The sequence below is a fragment of the Cervus canadensis genome, chromosome 2 (assembly GCF_019320065.1).
Source record: "Cervus canadensis isolate Bull #8, Minnesota chromosome 2, ASM1932006v1, whole genome shotgun sequence".
In the NCBI taxonomy this organism is placed as follows: domain Eukaryota; kingdom Metazoa; phylum Chordata; class Mammalia; order Artiodactyla; family Cervidae; genus Cervus; species Cervus canadensis.
Window position 1 is genome coordinate 67,262,761 of NC_057387.1, and position 15,045 is coordinate 67,277,805.

Genomic DNA, 15,045 nt, shown 5'->3' on the forward strand with positions numbered 1-15,045 from the left:
TAGAACCAGACATGGAACAACAGACTGGTTCCAAATTGGGAAAGGAATACATCAAGGCTGTATATTGTCATCCTGCTTATTTAACTTATATGTAGAGTACATCATGTGAAATGCTGGGCTGAATGAAGCACAAACTGGAATCAGTGTTGACAGAAGAAATATCAATAATCTTAGATATGCACAGGACACCACCCTTGTCGCAGAAATCAAAGAGGAACTAAAGAACCTTTTGATGAAGTTGAAAGAGGAGAGTGAAAAAACTGGCTTACAAGTCAACATTCTGGCTGTGGGGCGGGATCCCACGCCTGTACGGACAGTGGTGGCCTGAGAGGGTCATATTTAGCGGGGGAAAAGGCATTCCAGGTCCTATCCGACAAGATCAAAGCTGCAAGAGAATGGACAGTGAGGCACAGAGAGATGGAAGGATCTTGGATTTGACTGACGATGCTTGGCGAGAAGACAAGCTGCCTTATGAGGATGTTGCAATACCACTGAATGAGCTCCCTGAACCTGAACAGGACAACGGAGGCACCAGAGTCTGTTAAAGAACAAGAGATGAAGTGGACGGACTTGGCCTTACAATACCTCCATGAGAATGTTCCCCTCGTAGGAAACTGACACCTGGCTCCTTGTTCGTTGACGGATTTTTTTTTTTTAAATACAGATACAAAACATTTTCTTTCTGTCTCCTAACAAATCTTTTAGTGATAGATCAATGCTCAAAAATATACAACTAATTTTGTGGCAGCAAAATGTAATGTGAAAATACCCAAATCAGGTTAAGAAGTTGATTACAGTTTCTTAGGGATGTAGACCATCTGGCTCTTTGAACCTAAAGTTCTTCATTGACTAGCTTGTATTTTAACATGGTTCATTAAACATTTACCTTTAATTCTGGAAAAAAAAAAAAGTCAACATTCAAAAAATGAAGATCATAGAATCTGGTACCATCACTTCATGGCAGATACATGGGGAAACAATGGAACAGTAACAGACTTTATTTTCTTGGGCTCCAAAATCACTGCAGATGTGACTGTAGCCATGAAATTAAAAGATGCTTGCTCCATGGAAGAAAAGCTATGACCAACCTAGTCAAGATCCATCTAGTCACAGCTATGGTTTTTCCAGTAGTCATGTACGGATATGAAAGTTGGATCATAAAGAAGAATTGATGCTTTTGAACTGTGGTGTTGGAGAAGACTCCTGAGAGTCCTTCGGACAGCAAGGAGATCCAACCAGTCCATCCTAAAGGAGATCAGTCCTGAGTGTTCATTGGAAGGACTAATGTTGAAGCTGAAAACTCCAGTGTTTTGGCTGCCTGATGTGAAGAACTGACTCATTTGAAAAGACTCCGATGTTGGAAAATATTGAAGGTGGGAGGAGAAGGGGATGACAGAGGATGAGATGGTTGGATGACATCACCAACTCAATGGACATTAGTTTGAGTAAACTCCAGAAGTTGGTGATGGACAGGGAAGCCTGGTGTGCTTTAGTCCATGGTGTTGCAAAGAGTTGGACATGACTGAATCACTGAACCCAACTGAACTGATGCGAAGAGCTGACTCATTGGTAAAGATTCTGATGCTGGGAAAGACTGAAGGCAGGAGAAGGAGACAACAGAGGACACGATGGCTGGATGGTGTCACCAACTCAGTATACATGAGTTTGAGAAAGCTCCAGTTGTTGGTGAAGGACAGGTAATCCTGTCGTGCTGCAGTCCATGAGGTTGCAAAGTTCAGACATGACTGAGTGACTGAAACACAAACATATAGATATCCTATATGGTGTGTCTTATATACAAAAGCATTCTTATGTTATTAAGTTTTCTCAGATTAATTTTTTTACCCTCCAAAGCTGTGTGGCACTTTAAAAATAAGGATTTTTGAGATAGAAGTGATTTATGGCTGTGATAGAAAGATCAGTATTGAGGGATTGTAGTTATTGTAGTTATTACAGTTATTCCCACTTTGATGATGGTTTAGTGGTTTAGTCACTAAATTATGTCTGATTCTTGCAACCCAATGGACTGTAACCATCCAGACTTCTGTGTCCATAGGATTTACAAGGCAAGAAAAGTGGAGTGGGTTGCCATTTTCTTCTCCAGGGGATCTTCCCAATGCAGGGATTAAACTCAGGTCTTCTGCGTTGTAGGCAGGAGTCTCCTGCATTGCAGATGGATTCTTTACTGACTGAACCACCAGGGAAGCCACTTTATCAAAGAGGAAGTAAGACATAGAGAAATGAAGCAGATTTTTCAAAGTCACACAGTCCTTTTGTGATTGAACTTGGATTTGAATCTAGATAGTCTGACCATATAGCCCATCTATTTTCCACTGTAATATGCTATCCCCGTTCCCATAGTATAGCTGTGTGATAAAATAAGCTTTGTTTATCCAGGTTCAAAAGTAGGTTTGCTTAATATATCTTAGGAACATCTGAACACCTAATATCTTCATGATTAGACTTTATTTGTGGAAAATTGTACTTTATGAAAGTCTTGGTTTCTCTTTTATATCATTTTATAACAAATCACCACCCTGAGTTTTAGTGATTTAAAATAACAGCAGTCACCTCTTATTTATTATGGTTTTTGCTAAGTCAGAAATTCAAGCAGGGCATAACAGAGATAGCTTGTCTCTTGTCTATGATATCTAGAGTATGAGTTGTAAGAACTGGATTCATCTGAAAGGACCTGCATCCTAGGTTTAATTGTTGATGTTGGCTGTTGGCTGAAAGCTTGGGTAAAAATGCTGCTTGACACGCTTGCATGGGGCTTCTCCATATGGATTGGGTTTTTTTTTTTTTTTGTTTGTTTGTTTGTTGTCTTTTTTTTTTTTTTTAATAATAGGTGGTTAGTTTCTAAGGCAAGCATTCTGCGAGAGTAAGAATGAGAACATATTGCCTTTTTTTAATCTACCTTAGAGATTTCATAGATTTCTACCACATTCTATTAGTAGAGGCTGTTACAAAATTCCACACTTGTTGAAGGTTTAAGAGAAGAAAAATAGACCTCAGCTCTTGAGGAAGATGTCAATATAACATGGTCAGAAGAACAGGTTAGATGGGATAGCTCTATGTACCTACCTATCTACACTAGCATGGCTTCATTTGGAAAATAGAGTCTTCCATATATCCTTGAATGAAAAACAATGGGAAAACTGGAAAAGATCTAATTTGTACTTGATAGTGAGTATAGTGTAAATTTCTTAATATACTCATCAATTTTGGTAACATTTTATAAATACTGTAAACATATTACTGCTTTAAAATAGAGAAGATATCAAGTAAAAGTAATCTTTGGTCAAGACTTGTCTACTAAGGAGCAGTTTCTCTGCAAGTAGCTTTGTTTTGTCTAACAAGCTGTCCTTTCTGTAGTCTCTGTTATGATGGTATAAGATCCAAAGTGTTGAATCCACACACAGTGTTTAAAGCTCAGTAGTCACATTTACTGCTTTTTTACCTTGGGCATGTTATTTAACTTCTGTAAGTCTCAGTACCCTTCTCTATGAAATGGAGAATAATAATAGCTAGTTTATATTGACGGAAAAAATGAATGGTTAAAAGAAATAATACATACAAAATACATGGCATGGAATACATCATTGTTATGTTTCCCTCCACTTGGAAACAGGTCTTTGGAAGAGGATTCCTCTTTGGATCACTTTAAGGTAAGAAAATCTTCTGAAGCTATAATTATCTTGTCATGTAGATTCCAATTAGGTTATGCTAAAAAATTCACTTGAAAAACATAAAAATATATTTGATTTATTTTATTTATGTAACTTGTGGTATAAAAATTTGAGAATAACCTAAAAATAGTGCCCAGAATTCTTGATTGTGTGACACACTAATTCATTAAAAAAAAAAAAAAAATCTTTACTGGGAATCCCTTATATGCCAGAATCAGACAAAGGACTAACTAGGCAAATCAGTGAACAAGGTATGCATGTCCTAATATACAAACAAAATGTTTGCATGTTTGTTGTATATTTTTGTATATTATGCATGTACTAATTTACAAACAAAATATTTATATGCTTATTGCATATTTTTGTTGTATCACATGTTGCTCTTCTGCTCTTTTTGCAACATCTTGATGATAATTTATCTCCCATATTTTAATAACTTTACTGCTTCACCTGTTCATTCCACATGACAGTTGTTTACATCTTCCTTTTCCTTTATTTTAGAACTTTTGAAGGAGTCAGAGAACATCCGTCTTACTGGAAGTCACAGAAATTTTGAGTCATAGATTGAATAAAATGTAATAGCTTCCTGTTTGACCTCTATTGCTTTTAAAACATACTGGGTTCTAAGAAATTAAAAGACACTTACTCCATGGAAGCAAAGTTATGACCAACCTAGACATCATATTAAAAAGCAGAGACATTACTTTGCCAACAAAGGTCCATCTAGTCAAGGCTATGGTTTATCCAGTGGTCATGTATGGATGTGAGAGTTGGAATGTGAAGAAAGCTAGTGCCGAAGAATTGATGCTTTTGAACTGTGGTGTTGGAGAAGACTCTTGAGAGTCCCTCGGACTGCAAGGAGATCCAACCAGTCCTTCCTAAAGGAGATCAGTCCTGGGTGTTCATTGGAAGGACTGATGCTGAAGCTGAAACTCCAATACTTTGGCCACTTCATGCGAAGAGTTGACTCATTGGAAAAGACCCTGATGCTGGGAGGGATTGGGGGCAGGAGGAGAAGGGGACGACAGAGGATGAGATGGCTGGATGGCATCACTGACTCGATGGGCATGAGTTCGGGTAAATTCCGGGAGTTGGTGATGGACAGGAAGGCCTGGCATGCTGCGATTCATGGGGTCGCAAAGAGTCACACATGACTGAGTGACTGAACTGAACTGAACTGAACTGAAGGGATTTATGGAGTAGGTTTAAAGTACACAGACTCAACACTCATATATTTCTCACTTAACACTTCAAGCTAGCTTTCTGCTTTTTTGCATCAAGAGGTGTACAATAACCCCAGGTAAAAACTCAGAAAACAATTTCATCTCTGGTGTGCCAAGCTGTGCTTGAAGGATGCTTAATACCACAATCTTAAATCCCAGTGCTTGATGTGGTAAGGGAGAGTGTTGGTTTTAGGGATTTTTTGAGCTCTAACTGTGCATTATTTGATCTAGAATAATGGATTTCCCCTAGGTGTTAAGATTTTACCTGGCTTTTTCTGTGTACATATTCTTTGTACTTTCTTCATCTCAAATTTGTCTTTTAAATATATTCTGTAATCATCAGCAGAGTATATAATGCTCTTCCATGCAGTAAATGTTTCTGAAGGATCAACAGAGAGGAGTTTCTAGAATCCATGCCACTTAGGAAAAGAAAATGGACTAGGTGCTTCTCATTTTATGTTATTGTCACAGTACATGTACTGCATCACTTACGTGTTTTGGGGAAAAGGAATAAATGTGCATTTTATATTTCAGGCTATAATATTTCAAAGTATACTTTAAAATTGCTTCTTTTGTGCTGACAAATTAGGTTATGTTCAGTGTTTTATTACTTCCTCTCTGACTGTTCTTTACTTTGGTAAAATTTATTTTGATTGGAATAACAAAAGAAAAGATATTCATGGGCTAATGTTAGATGAATCAACAATGGTTCCAGCAAAAATATTTGCCTTCCACATCTGTATATCTCCCAGTTATAAGTGCATTGTGTCAAAAGCAATAGACATGAAAATGGATGGTTCCATTTAATTAAAATAAAACTGAGATTTGAAGTGGAGAATAATCAACAATGTTCACTAATTTTTATCTTTTGAAGTGATTCCTAAATGATCCAATAATTTTCTTTATATCATACTGATTCAAGTATCCACATCAACATTTTTTTTTTTTTCACATCAACATTTTTGAAGGCAGGCCTTATGTTGAAGGACAAAAAAGAGAAAGAGACCAACAAACAATCAATCAACCCAAAACACATTGGTTTTGAATCACATAGACCTGGTTGTTATTTGCTGCCTTATGTCTTAATAGCTATGTGATCTGAAGTAGGTTATTAACCTCCCTTTTACATATTTTATCTGCAAACCAGGTAATTCAGAGTAAAATGAAGAATAATATGCCTGGCATACAGTAGATTCCCAAGTAAGTTTAATTGTTCTCCATCATTCTCCCTCATCTCTCAACATTTTGGTAGTTCTACATTGATAGAATCAAAGCCATATGATAATATATAAAATTAACTAGATTTGCTGTAACTAGTTTTTATCAAGTTGCCTGATAGGTTTGATGTGCGAAGAGCTGACTCATTTGAAAAGACCCTGATGCTGGGAAAGATTGAGGGTAGGAGGAGAAGGGGACGACAGAGGATGAGATGGTTGGATGGCATCACCAACTCAATGGACATGGGTTTGGGTGGACTCCGGGAGTTGGTGATGGACAGGGAGGCCTGGCGTGCTGCAGTTCATGGGGTCACAAAGAGTTGGACACGACTGAGCAACTGAACTGAACTGATGAACTGAACTTGTCCAAAAAGTCACTCCAAAAATAAAATCCAGCTTATTTATTTAAAAAATATATATTGACTGATGCAGCATTCAAGGCACTATGTAGAACTCCTAGAGGTTGCAGAAATAAATAAAATACAAAGAAATAAGGTCAAATAGGGAGAACAAATCTCCATAAGGCAAGTCAGGATGAATTAAGTGCTACCAGGGAGATGTACACATGTGACATGTGGTTCAGAGAAAGGAGAGAGAATATCAAATCATTTGATAAACCTTCAAGTTGCATTTTATTCAGGATTTAAAGATTTAAATAGCTAGAGATGGAGTGATATTCAAGGCAGAGAACATAGCATGAACAGTACCCAGGAAGAAGCTTATAACTGCAGGGCAGATTTAGACAGCAGTTGGTAGTTCTATACATGAGACTTTTGTAACATAAGTTTGCAAACAAGTGGTCCATCCAGTTTGCTTACATTCCATTTCAAGTAAACTGTAGGCTGTGAAGACACAGTGAAGATTTCTGAGTAGGGGAGACTGGGAACTTCTTGAAGGCAAAAACTGATCTTTTCATCTTTGAATCACTAGTACCATGGGCTTCCCTTGTGGCTCAGTTGGTAAAGAATCTGCCTGCAATGCGGGAGACCTGGGTTTGATCCCTGGGCTGGGAAGATTCCCTGGAGAAGGGAAAGGATATTCACTCCAGTATTCTGGCCTGGAGAGTTCCATGGACCAAGTCCATGGGGTCGTAAAGAGTTGGACACGACTGAGTGACTTTTTTTTTCTTCTTTTTTTTTTATTAGTTGGAGGCTAATTACTTCACAACATTTCAGTGGGTTTTGTCATACATTGATATGAATCAGCCATAGATTTACACGTATTCCCCATCCCGATCCCCCCTTGCATCTCCCTCTCCACCCGATTCCTCTGGGTCTTCCCAGTGCACCAGGCCCGAGCACTTGTCTCATGCATCCCACCTGGGCTGGTGATCTGTTTCACCATAGATAGTATACATGCTGTTCTTTTGAAACATCCCACCCTCACCTTCTCCCACAGAGTTCAAAAGTCTGTTCTGTATTTCTGTGTCTCTTTTTCTGTTTTGCATATAGGGTTATCGTTACCATCTTTCTAAATTCCATATATATGTGTTAGTATGCTGTAATGTTCTTTATCTTTCTGGCTTACTTCACTCTGTATAATGGGCTCCAGTTTCATCCATCTCATTAGGACTGGTTCAAATGATTTCTTTTTAACAGCTGAGTAAATATTCCATGGTGTATATGTACCACAGCTTCCTTATCCATTCATCTGCTGATGGGCATCTAGGTTGCTTCCATGTCCTGGCTATTATAAACAGTGCTGCGATGAACATTGGGGTGCACGTGTCTCTTTCAGATCTGGTTTCCTCAGTGTGTATGCCCAGAAGTGGGATTGCTGGGTCATATGGCAGTTCTGAGTGACTTTAACTTTTACTTTCACCATGGACAGTGCTAGAGCTTCAGTGGATGACATTGAATGACTTTTCAAATTTTGCATTAATTCACTTATGACTGTAAACTATTTGAAAACTGAGACTGTTGTGTTCTGCTGTTCTATTTTGTATTATGAAACTATCTAATGACTTTTATATACTTTACATGTGCCAAGCACTGTTCTGAGCAATTTGTAGGAATGACTCTATAAGATAGAACTGTTATACCTCAGATATTTAATGCCTGAAATTTGGTGTTTAAAAGTGACTTGGATGTATTAATGCAAAGAGAAAATATATTTTTTGGTTGTTTCTGATTCACATGAAGAGAAGAGAGTGAAGGAGTGAGAGAAGCAAAATACCTGCCAACACATACCATGCAATTCTTTAATTTCTCCATGCACTTAGTGCCCATTGCCTGCCAGGCAATTGTGTTACTTGCAAGCTGGCTAAAACCTGGTTGCTATGCTCGAAACTGACATGTAGATACATACTTAGAGCACAATATGATAATTGCCCAGGGCTTTGTAGGTGCTTTTTAGGAATTTGTTAAATGAATGAATTATGGTGGTGGTGGGGAGATACCCTGGAGAAGAGAAAGGCTACCCACTCCAGTATTCAGGCCTGGAGAACTCCATTGACTCTATAGTCTATGGGGCAGCAAAGAGTTTCATTTAGTCACTAAGTCATGTCTGACTCTTTTGGCCCCATGGACTAAAGCTTGCCAGGCTGCTCTGTCCATGGGATTCTCCAGGCAAGAGTACTGGAATGAGTTGCCATTTTCTTCTGCAGGGGATTTTCTCGACCTCAGGATTGAACCCAGGTCTCCTTCATTGCAGGTGGATTCTTTACCAATTGAGCCACCAGGGAAGACCCTGAATGAATAGTGAGAGGTTATAATAGTGGCCTAACTGTAGAGATAGGGAGACAAGGTCATGACAGACATTCAGAATCATATTGTATGCTATTTACATACATAAATATCCTTAAGGAGTTCTGGCTTTTCCAGACAAGAAGTTTATAAAAATAATTCAGACATGGCTCTTGTAGTAACTAGATTAACTAGTTTACTAGTAATTAACTAGTTTAACTAGATTAACTAGTTAATTAAATAGTGATTAACTAGATTAACTAGTAACTAGATTAACATCCCAGCCCAGGCAAGGATGGGAACTAAAAGATTAAGAACATAATTGTGCTTGATTATTAGATAGTGTGTGTATATTTTGGTTCAGGGAGGTTAGTTGTGAGACTACTCTGTTAAAGGGCATAATGGTTTAGTGAGACTAGAAGAGAGACCTACTTGTCTGTTACTGAGATTAAAAAAAAAATTAGCTTGCATATCTGCATCAATACAACAGATTCACATCTGTGTTTGATATGCAGCCTCAGCTAGCTGAGAAGCAGACCCCAATCTTATTAGGAGAGGAAACCCAAAACTACACTAGATAATAAGCCTAAATTTCTTGAAAACACAAAATTATGTCTTTTGTGAATTATCTTACTTAATCTTGGGAACATTTGACATTAAATTTTGGGAAGATTAAATCAAATCCATAGTATTCATAGTTTTATGTTAATTTGGAAATAATTTGTGCATGTTTGGTATTTTGAGTACTTGTAACATTTAAGATAATTTGGTGTTTTAAATGTATAATTTGCCAATTTAAAGCTCATAACAAATTGGACTTGTGATTCCAATTAATAATTTCTCACTCAGTAATTGTGAAATTTTTGTAACAGGATAACATGATTTTCCTAAATTTGTAAAAAATATTAGTATTTAATGAAAATTAAGATTGACTATGTTATGTTTAAAATTTTATGTTTACAATAACTTCATAAGTACATGAGAAAGTTTATCTACTAGACAATTTACTTAAAAGTAGGATACAACATGTTAGATGTATAAGTGCAGGATAAAATCTTTAAGGACATTTAAATTAATAAAATCTCTTTTTCTTACTTAGATTAACTGAAAATTTGTCAATTTTGTTGATCTTTTTAAAGACCCAATATTTGGATTTATTTTCTCTCTTGTTTTCATAAGCTTTTTTTATTCATTTCTACTGTTTCTATTATTGGATTGGCCAAAAATTCATTGATTTTCCCCCCATAACATCATATATAAACCACAACGAAATTTTGGCCAGCCCAATATTTCTTCTTTCCTCTTGCTCTAAGTTTAGATTGCTCTTCCCCCTTATTCCACACACCAGAGTTTTAAGATGTAAGTCTTGGTCGTTGATTTGATTTATTTTTTCTTTTATAGCTATAATTTTCCCTTCTATGTAGGGTTTTATCTGTATCTCATAATTTTTTGGAATGTTGTATTTTTATTTTTATTCTCCTTAAAGTATTTTATAATTTCTCTTATGATTTATTTTTCTATCCATTATCTATTTAAAAATGTGTTCCTTATTTCCAAAATATTTGTGAATTTCCAAAATTTCCTCCTGCAGTGGATTTCTTACTTTATTCAATTGTAATCATATACCATATTTTGGATTATTTTAATTCTTTTAAATGTAATGAATAATCATTTATGTTGAGTGTATAATCTCTCTTGGAGTATGAAATGGCAACCTGCTCCAGTATTCTTGCATGGATAATACCATGGACAGAGGAAACTGGTGGGTTACTATCCATGGAGTTGCAAAGTTCAGTTCAGTTCAGTTGCTCAGTCATGTCCGACTCTTTGCGACCCCATGAATCGCAGCACACCAGGCCTCCCTGTCCATCACAAACTCCCAGAGTTTACTCAAACTCATGCCCTTTGAGTCGGTGATGCCATCCAGCCGTCTCATCCTCTGTCGTCCCCTTCTCCTCCTGCCCCCAATCTTTCCCAGCATCAGGGTCTTTTCCAATGGGTCAACTCTTCACATCAGGTGGCCAAAGTATTGGAGTTTCAGCTTCAGCATCAATCCTTCCATTGAACACCCAGGACTGATCTCCTTATGATGGACTGGTTGGATCTCCTTGCAGTCCAAGGGACTCTCAAGAGTCTTCTCCAACACTGCAGTCCAAAAGCATCAATTTCTCAGTGCTCAGCTTTCTTCACAGTCCAACTCTTAAACATCCATACATGACCACTGGAAAAACAACAGCCTTGACCAGACAGACCTTTGTTGGCAAAGTAATGTCTCTGCTTTTTAATATGCTATCTAGGTGGGTCATAACTTTCCTTCCAAGGAGTAAGCCTCTTTTAATTTCATGGCTGCAGTCACCATCTGCAGTGATTTTGGAGCCCCCCCAAAATAAAGTCTGACACTGTTTCCACTGTCTCCCCATCTATTTCCCATGAAGTGATGGGACCAGATGCCATGATCTTAGTTTTCTGAATGTTAAGCTTTAAGCCAACTTTTCACTCTCCTCTTTCACTTTCATCAAGAGGCTTTTTAGTTCCTCTTCACTTTCTGCCATAAGGGTGATGTCATCTGCATATCTGAGGTTATTGATATTTCCTCCAGCAATCTTGATTCCATCTTGTGCTTCTTCCAGCCCAGCGTTTCTCATGATGTACTCTGCATAGAAGTTAAATAAGCAGGGTGACAATATACAGCCTTGATGTACTCCTTTTCCTATTTGGAACCAGTCTGTTGTTCCATGTCCAGTTCTAACTGTTGCTTCCTGACCTGCATACAGGTTTCTCAGGAGGTAGGTCAGGTGGTCTGGTATTCCCATCTCTTTCAGAATTTTCCACGGTTTATTTTGATCCACACAGTTGAAGGCTTTGGCATAGTCAATAAAGCAGAAATAGATGTTTTTCTGGAACTCTCTTGCTTTTTCGATGATCCAGCGGAGGTTGGCAATTTGATCTCTGGTTCCTCTAGCTTTTCTAAAACCAGCTTGAACATCTGGAGGTTCTTGGTTCATGTATTGATGAAGCCTGGCTTGGAGAATTTTGAGCATTACTTTACTAGCGTGTGAGATGAGTGCAATTGTGCGGTAGTTTGAGCATTCTTTGGGATTGCCTTTCTTAGGGATTGGAATGAAAACTGAGCTTTTCCAGTCCTGTGGCCACTGCTGAGTTTTCCAAATTTTCTGGCATACTGAGTGCAGCACTTTCACAGCATCATCTTTCAGGATTTGAAATAGCTCAACTGGAATTCCATCACCTCCACTAGCTTTGTTCGTAGTGATGCTTTCTAAGGCCCACTTGACTTCACATTCCAGGATGCCTGGCTCTAGGTGAGTGATCACACCATTGTGATTATCTGGGTCATGAAGACTTTTTTGTACAGTTCTTCTGTGTATTCTTGCCACCTCTTCTTAATATCTTCTGCTTCTGTTAGGTCCATACCATTTCTGTCCTTTATTGAGCCCATTTTTGCATGAAATGTTCTCTTGGTATCTCTAATTTTCTTGAAGAGATCTCTAGTCTTTCCCATTCTGTTCTTTTCCTCTATTTCTTTGCATTGATCACTGAGGAAGGCTTTCTTATCTCTCCCGGCTATTCTTTGGAACTCTGCATTCAAATGGGAATATCTTTCCTTTTCTCCTTTGCTTTTTGCTTCTCTTCATTTCACAGCTATTTGTAAGGCCTCCTCAGACAACCATTTTGCCTTTTTGCCTTTCTTTTCCATGGGGATGGTCTTGATCCCTGTCTCCTGTACAATGTCACGAACCTCCGTCCATAGTTCATCAGGCACTCTGTCTATCAGATCTAGCCCCTTAAATCTATTTCTCACTTCCACTGTATAGTCATAAGGGATTTGGTTAGGTCATACCTGAATAGTCTAGCGGTTATCTGTACTTTCTTAAGTTTAAGTATGAATTTGGCAATAAGGAGTTCATGATCTGAGCCACAGTCAGCTCCCAGTCTTGTTTTTGCTGACTGTATAGAGCTTCTCCATCTTTGATTGCAAAGAATATAATCAATCTGATTTCGGTGTTGACCATCTGGTGCTGCCCATGTGTCGAGTCTTCTCATGTGTTGTTGGAAGAGAGTGTTTGTTATGACCAGTGCGTTCTCTTGACAAAATTCTATTAGCCTTTGCCCTGCTTCATTCTGTACTCCAAGGTCAAATTTGCCTGTTACTCCAGGTGTTTCTTGATTTCCTACATTTGCATTCCAGTCCACTATAATGAAAATGACATCTTTTTTGGGTTTTAGTTCTAAAAGATCTTGTAGGTCTTCATAGAACCATTCAGCTTCAGTTTCTTCAGCGTTATTGGTTGGGACATAGGCTTGGATTAGCATGATATTGAATGGTTTGCCTTGGAAACCAACAGAGATCATTCTGTCGTTTTTGAGATTGCAACCAAGTACTGCATTTCAGACTCTTGTTGACTATGATTGCTACTCCATTTCTTCTAAGGGATCCCTGACCACAGTAGTAGATATAATGGTCATCTGAGTTAAATTCACCCATTCCAGTCCATTTTAGTTCACTGATTCCTAGAATGTCGACATTCACTCTTACCATCTCTTGTTTGACCACTTCCAATTTGCCTTGATTCATGGACCTAACATTCCAGGTTCCTATTCTTTGTTCCTAAAGAGCAATATTGCTCTTTACAGCATTGGACCTTGCTTCTATTACCAGTCCCATCCACAACTGGGTATTGTTTTTGCTTTGGCTCCATCCCTTCATTCTTTCTGGAGTTATTTCTCCACTGATCTCCAGTAACATATTGGGCACCTACAGACCTGGGGAGTTCCTCTTTCAGTATCCTATCATTTTGCCTTCTCATACTGTTCATGGGGTTCTCAAGGCAAGAATACTGAAGTGGTTTGCCATTCCCTCCTCCAGTGGACCACATTCTGTCAAACCTCTCCACCATGGCCCAACTATCTTGGGTGGCCCCACACGGCATGGTTTAGTTTCATTGAATTAGACAAGACTGTGGTCCTGTGATCGGATTGGCTAGTTTTCTGTGATTATGGTTTTAGTGTGTCTGCCCTTGGATGCCCTCTCACAAAGAGACAAATACAATTTAGCAATTTAGTATATATTTTCTACTGGAGAATAGTCTATATTCACTAAGAAAGGTTGCATTCTTTGTTTTTCTTTGGAGTACTCTCTAAGTTTTGGTCAGGTCTATCTGGCTTATAATGTTGTCCAAGTCTTTTATTACCTTTTGATCTTCCAACCTATCTCTGTGTAAAAATATACAATGTGTCCCCTGTGGAAAGCATAGCAGTGGATCTTGTTTTTTATCTAGTCTGACAATCTTTGTCTTTTGATTGAATTTTCTAATCAAATCTTAGCTAATACTATTATTGATACAGTTGAATTTGCCTGGCATTACTTTTGTTTTCAATAAATCTTACATAATTTTTAGTCATCTAAGTATTTTCTAGTATGTAACATTTTAATTCCTTTAATATGTATTTTTCTAGATTTTTGGACTTATTTTCTTAATGATTGAGTACGGCATTATTATATTCAGCTTTCTTATCAAAATATGCTTTTAGTGAGAGAAACTTGATTTTATATAGCTCTATTCCATCTTCCCAATTTTTGTGTAGCTATTATTTTTATCATTATATATTCTAATTATATGTATGTTCCAAAACCAACTATCTCTGTTACAATAATTTATAAATTTTATGGTTTTAAAGAAGTTGAGAGAAAAAGGAAATTGAGTGTGTATTTATAAAGTTTGTTATATTAACCTTTTTATTTACCATTCTGCTTGTTATATTAACATTTATTTACCATTCTGCATTCTCTGTGTTCAGTTCAGTTCAGTCGCTCGGTTGTGTCCAACTCTTTGTGACCCCATGGCCTGCAGGATGCCAGGCTTCCCTGTCCATCACCAACTACTGGGACATACTCAAATTCATGTCCATCTAGTCGGTCATCCAACCTTCTCATTCTCTGTTGTCCCCTTCTCCTCCTCCCTTCAATCTTTCCCAGCATCAATGTCTTTTCCAATGAGTCAGTTTTTCACATCAGGTGGCCAAAGTATTGGAGTTTCACCTTCAGCATCAGTCCTTCTAATGAATATTTAAGACTGATTTCCTTTAGGATGGACTGGTTAGATCTCCTTGCAGTCCAAAGAACTCTTAAGAGTCTTCTCCAACACCACAGTTCAAAAGCATCAATTCCTTGGCACTCAGCTTTCTTCATAGTCCAACTGTCACATCCATACAT

General features: G+C 37.8%; 1 pseudogene; it reads left to right on the forward strand.

The window, feature by feature from the left end:
- The first annotated feature begins 352 nt into the window (after positions 1-352).
- On the forward strand, positions 353-618 carry LOC122427745 (annotated as a pseudogene).
- Positions 619-15,045: the final 14,427 nt, after the last annotated feature.